We start from the raw sequence: 6,000 nt of genomic DNA on the forward strand, positions 1-6,000 counted from the left end.
TTCAATCTATAGGCCTAATCCAGGTTTATTCCCCAAAGACGATATATTCCTGTTACCAACTTTACCTGGAAAATCCAGTAATTCCCAAGCAGGTGTAGGCTATATAATTGAATAGGGCCTACACCCTGAAACCTCACACTGAGCCACTCTTTCACACATTCGGTCCATCCCTACTTCTCCCACTGATGACAGTGTAACTGTGTTATTCTGATCTCTCAGCCTAACAGGGGTTATAGAATGTGTGACGACGCAGGAAAGCTCTGTTACACCCAGCGTGACATTGCATGTTAGAATGTCAGATCAGCGTGGACTCTCTGTGGAGTGCTGGGAGGGGAGGCAGGTGAAAAGTGTTGTGCTAATGCAAATTGGGGGTTCTGTGGACAGGGCGGTACCTAGCACTGCCTACCGCAGGTCTGTAGAAGGTTTCAAAATGCTCATGCTCTCATAGCGAAGTAGATCGCCTGACACTTTCAAAACAGTCACAAGGCCTTGCGCCTCAACTGAAACAAGTGAAAAAGTCCAGTAGCCGAGTCTGACAGAGAGGGATCAAGACAGGCCACCATAACAGGACAGTGTGGCACAGTAACTCAAACAAGCTAGCTAGCTAGCTAGCAATATAATGCTATGGCACGTCACCGATTTAGATACTGACAGTCTACCGTGTGTTTTTCTACCTCCTAAAATGCACAATCCCTGTGAATCTGTGCCATAACAACATATAATCATATATAAACTCAGCAAAAAAAGAAACGTCCTCCCACTGTCAACTGTGTTTATTTTCGGCAAACTTAACATGTGTAAATATTTGTACGAACATAACAAGATTCAACAACTGAGACATAAACTGAACAAGTTCCACAGACATGTGACTAACAGAAATGATATAATGTGTCCCTGAACAAAAGGGGGTGGGGGGGGGGGTAAAATCTAAAGTAACAGTCAGTATCCGGTGTGGCCACCAGCTGCATTAAGTACTGCAGTGCATCTCCTCCTCATGGACTGCACCAGATTCGCCAGTTCTTGCTGTGAGATGTTACCCCACTCTTCCACCAACCTGCAAGTTCCCGGACATTTCTGGGGGGAATGGCCCTAGCCCTCACCCTCCGATCCAACAGGTCCCATAATTGCTCAATGGGATTGAGATCCGGGCTCTTCGTTGGCCATGGCAGAACACTGACATCCCTGTCTTGCAGGAAATCACGCACAGAACAAGCAGTACGGCCCCATTTCTTCAGGGACACATTATATCATTTCTGTTCGTCCCATGTCTGTAGAACTTGTTCAGTTAATGTCTCAGTTGTTGAATCTTGTATGGTTAATACAAATATTTACACATGTTAAATTTGCTGAAAATAAACGCAGTTGACAGTGAGAGGACGTTTCTTTTTTTGCTGAGTTCATATAAGGTCACCAAATTCTCATAGGAATACTGTTAGAAATCAGTGCACGTAATGTACCTTGTTGGTTGGATCTTAGGGGGAGCTATATTTACCCTGAAATGTGAGCAGATAAAGAGACTCGTGTCTGTGAGGGCTGCACTGACGCCAAAGCCCTAACTCGGCCCAACGGCAATCGCACCAAACTGTCCATGCCAGCCGAGTCTACATCAGAACGGAATGCACAAAAAAAACTATGTTGATTCAACGTACAATTGCAAGGCAACCAGCTGCAATAGGATTGTGAGTTTGCTCAACATTTGGGCATATAGCTTGAACCAACATACATTCCGAATTTGAATTGTATGTACATTTTAGCTTGAGCAAACATACAATTCAACATAATATCCAACAATTGGAGCTTTTAATCACCTGCATTTAGAATGACTGCCAGGGTAGGGAAGACTGATTATTGAGACTACCTAAGTCAAATTACTGACAGATTCAATTCATTTATAAAAATGTATGATATTTATGTTTGTGTTGCATAATATTACTCAACCAATCAATGTACATGCAAAAATACTGGTATTGAAATAAACAATTCTGAAAAGCAACCTGCAATAGAAGCATGATGGGAAATATGATAATGATGGTTATGGCTTTGAGTGATTTTGAGAAAACATACATTTGTAATTTTACTCAACAAGCTTGTTCAAATTCAGCTCACTTCAAGCTGAGTTTGTTGATTCGAAGTACAATTGTAAGGTAACCAGTTGCAATAGCATTGTGAGTTTGCTAAACATTTGGGCATATAGCCAAGCTGAACCAACATACCTTCCAAAGATGAATTTGTAATTTGACTCAACAAGTTTTTATACATTGACCTCACTGTGAGCAAACGTTCACACATTAGCTCCATTTCCTGTCCTTCGGAAGTCTACCCAACTCACAGAATAATGCTGATTGAGCAAATTGGTTAAGTTGGCTTTTTTACAGTGTACCATACGCTTGTAAAGATTCTACTCTGATATCAGCTGAGAGATAGGCCTATTTAGTTATATCAGCCCGTTTCTTCTGTTTGTACCTCAGATGAGAGCATTAGCTAAAAGTGACCCACCAAAAAGGCAATATGTGTGCGTGATTGATGCTGCAATCTCTGCTGTAAGTGAATTCATTCCTTATTCATTTATTCATTGGCCTAAAGATTAGCTCAATTAGACATCATTACTATTTTAAACACCATCAATCTGTGTTCTGTGCCACTGTGTAAAATGTTGTTCTGTACTGAATACTTATAGGAAAAGAGTCAACTCAAACGTTGTGTCTCCTTTAAAGCAGTAATCAGCAGTAGAAACAATAACAAAGTGTCTTCGCCACCCCTGTTTTGACAAAAAGCTGAAAAGTGGGGTTGGTTCATAGACAAAGCTATGGATGCAAGGTGCGACCACCAATAATATCAAAATTATAGTTTTAACCATGTTTTGGGGCTATATACTGTTTGTTTACGTTTAATTTGTTTACAAACAAGCTTATATTTGGGGTCCTGATGAGGTACGACAGTTGAACTAAGCTCATGAGGCATTTAAGTTATATTCTTCACCATCCCGAGTGGTGCAGAGGTCTAAGGCACTGCCTCGCAGTGCTTGAGACATCACTACAGACCCGGGTTCGATCTCTGCGTCGTCCAGGTTAGGGGAGCATTTGGCTAGCTGAGATTTCCTTGTCCCATTATGCTCTAGCAGCGCCTTGTTGCGGGCCGGGCAGCTGCAAGCTGACTTCGGTTGCCAGCTGGAGGTGTTTCCTCAGACAACTTGGTGTGTTAAGCTTCCGGGTTAAGCGAGCAGTGTGTCAAGAAGCAGTGTGGCTTGGCAGGCTTGTGTTTTGGAGGTTGAGAGCCATGTGTCCTTCTCCTCTCCTGAGTCCGTAAGGGAGTTGCAGCGATGGGACAAAGTTGAAGCGAATAACAATCATTGTTATAAGTAAAAAAAATGGCTGTAGCAACTGCCTTGTGAGCCACTGCATCCTTTGAACATGTTTTCAGTACCAATCAGTCCTTAAGAAAGTATTGCCTTTCATCGCATTTGTGAGATGCATGCTGATTGCTGACAGCGCGTGTATTTGTTCATTTATGATTACCTGCTGTGTATAGAGCGGTGTCTCTCAGTCCCCGCAGGCAGCGATAGAGTGGAGCCCGCTCATCCTAATGTACCTCACAGACACATTCACAGTCACAGGGACTTCTCACTGATCGGACCTGTGGGGAGACAGAGACACAATTCAATGAGAGACACACATCACATAGCCATGCAGACATTACCTGGGCGAAAATGACTAAGGTAATGGATTTGCAGTCTAGCTAAGGATTTGCAGTCTAGCTAGGATTTGCAGTCTAGATACCACTGCATTGAGGCTAGCAGATCGATATTGAGCCATTAGAACATGAATTTGATAACATTACTGATTTGATAATGTCCAATTATCCTCGTCAATATACACAGAATTCAATGAATTGCATTAAAACAACACTGCTCTATGACTGCTTTATGGGAGGAGCAAAACATCCCATAACAAAACAATCTACCGGAAGCCTAAAGTAGCCTAGGCTACATCTCATGCCTCCTCATCAACTGTGACAGGCACAGAAATAGGTCCAAGTGATCTTTCACCACAGGCCTCCAGTCAACAAGTTCTCAGTATTTTAGGTTCAGCTATAATACAAAAAAATGCATAATGACTGTAGACTATTCTTCAGTGCTTGTTGTCAAATCCACAAAAATGATCTTCCTTGAAAATATGATTTTGCCTTCCTATTTAATGTCCTGTTTCAGACATTCTGTACTTGTTGAGTAGTTTAATAATCCAGCACTTGCATCCCATTATGGTCCAAACACACCATACCAAAAGACCTGTGTCCCCACAACACTGGCACAGCCAGAGTTCAAGGAATAGGTCTAGTAACAGCCAACAGAAAATTGCCAATGAATAAATAGGTCTCAAGATGATTTTCGGAGAAACAATATCCCTTGTTTCTTCAACAAAACAAAAGATGGATAAGCAAAATGAACTAACAGTAGGCGTAGGCTACCAACAGCCAAAATAACAGAAAGGTACCCTCGTAAAAAGGGAAACAAAGTGCAAATTGGTGAAGAGGCTCACCGGTGGCGTATCAAGCGGACAGGCAGGGTAGGGTGCTGCATAGGAGGCTGTGGCTCCAGAGTGAGAGGAGCCAGGGAGGGATTGTATGAGCACAGCGATCCAGAATGCCAGAGATCAAGTTACAGAGACGGTAAATATAGCAGTTGCCTATGACCTCCACAGGTCACTCAACACTCATTGGCATTCCAATTTGCTCTTAAAGGATTAGCATTAAGGTTTTTTATAGGCCAGGAATAGGCCACGCTGTGTAGGCCAGCAGCAACCACTGGGATGTGCTCTCTCTGTTATCTAAAGGGGTTTTCATTGTAAACCTTCAAGGAATGGAAGTCAGTGAAATGTCCAGTTTCATCCAAAAGTGGAAAAAATACTAATTTACACATTGATTATCAACAACTAACCATGGCTAGTTTATATAAAAAAATATACATTATATTTATATTATAACGGGTGTATGACACCATTAGGATACAAACAGGCAGCTATTGTCATAACTTGTGTTAGGACTGTTTTAAGAATGGGGGTAGTTCTTCCGCAATATTACACTGTCCGGTTTGAAATGCATATCACATAATGGATAGTTGAGTGATGAAAACTGAAACCCTGGGCTGATGAGCTACTTTGAGTGCAGGGAAGGGCGTGGGTGTACTGTACGGGGGCACAGTTTATGGACTAACCGCCAATACACTAGGGGCTAGCAGCTCCCCGAGTTTCTATACCGCAGCAGTTGGCTAGAACCACATATCACTCACTACCAGTCCCAGGGCAAGCAAGTTGGTTAGCTAGGCTAGCTAACGTGTTAGCAGAGTGTGCGCGCGAACGAGTCAGAGCGCGGGCGTGTATTTTTTTATTACAAGGGACGGGTTTCTTTTTAGCTAAGCATCTGATTGTGACTCAAGACCACCGGTTTTTAGCTTAGCTGCATTCATACTACGAGATTGAAGCATACACATTTTAGATAAACTATCAGAGTGGCAAGAAATCAACTGTTCCAAGGTTTGCCTGCAGCCACTGGCCAGTGGCCACTGCATTCTTCACTCACCCCCAGTCTGAGATCATCCCGTTTGTTGTCAGTCCGACTGGCAGAGCGTCCCCAAAGTGGCTTCTAGCTGGCCTATCGGCGTCGTTAGACCGCAGTTTTGAATATCGGTATGCTGAACCGATAACATTTGACATAAAATAGCTATCACTGCCTTTGCATTTCAATAGTTTTTAGCTGACCAAGTAACAGACCTTTCTCTTTAACTGTGACGTTAGTTCAGCAAATAGCTGTCGTGGATTGGTTTATTCCTGTCCACGAACGTAAAAGCAGAGGACCGCCTCCCTCACGATCACCTTGGCGACGGATGTAAACAGCACACAGAGAAAAAGACCCCCACGCTAATTCAGGTCCACACACTCACGTTCACATCTGATCTGACATAGCCCACACAGCTACTTGCAAAACAAATTTCACTTTATCATAAAT

The 6,000-nt window shown here is 42.8% G+C and overlaps 1 protein-coding gene across 4 annotated transcripts in view; it reads right to left on the reverse strand.

Moving 5' to 3' along the window:
- The window catches only part of usp2a (ubiquitin specific peptidase 2a), a 30,291-nt gene extending 24,498 nt beyond the window's left edge, over nucleotides 1-5,793 (reverse strand). For 2 of the 4 annotated variants that reach the window (XM_031796018.1, XM_031796016.1), the window contains exons 1-2: nucleotides 4,536-4,632; nucleotides 3,516-3,633 (exon numbers count right to left, since the gene is read on the reverse strand). The gene's annotated coding sequence lies outside the window, so the exon portion shown is untranslated. Of the gene's footprint in view, nucleotides 1-3,515; nucleotides 3,634-4,535; nucleotides 4,633-5,574 lie in introns of those variants that run through there. The other 2 variants (XM_031796020.1, XM_031796017.1) reach the window with 2 other exon arrangements.
- Nucleotides 5,794-6,000: the final 207 nt, after the last annotated feature.

The sequence above is a fragment of the Oncorhynchus kisutch genome, linkage group LG18 (genome assembly GCF_002021735.2).
Source record: "Oncorhynchus kisutch isolate 150728-3 linkage group LG18, Okis_V2, whole genome shotgun sequence".
Lineage (NCBI taxonomy): Eukaryota > Metazoa > Chordata > Actinopteri > Salmoniformes > Salmonidae > Oncorhynchus > Oncorhynchus kisutch.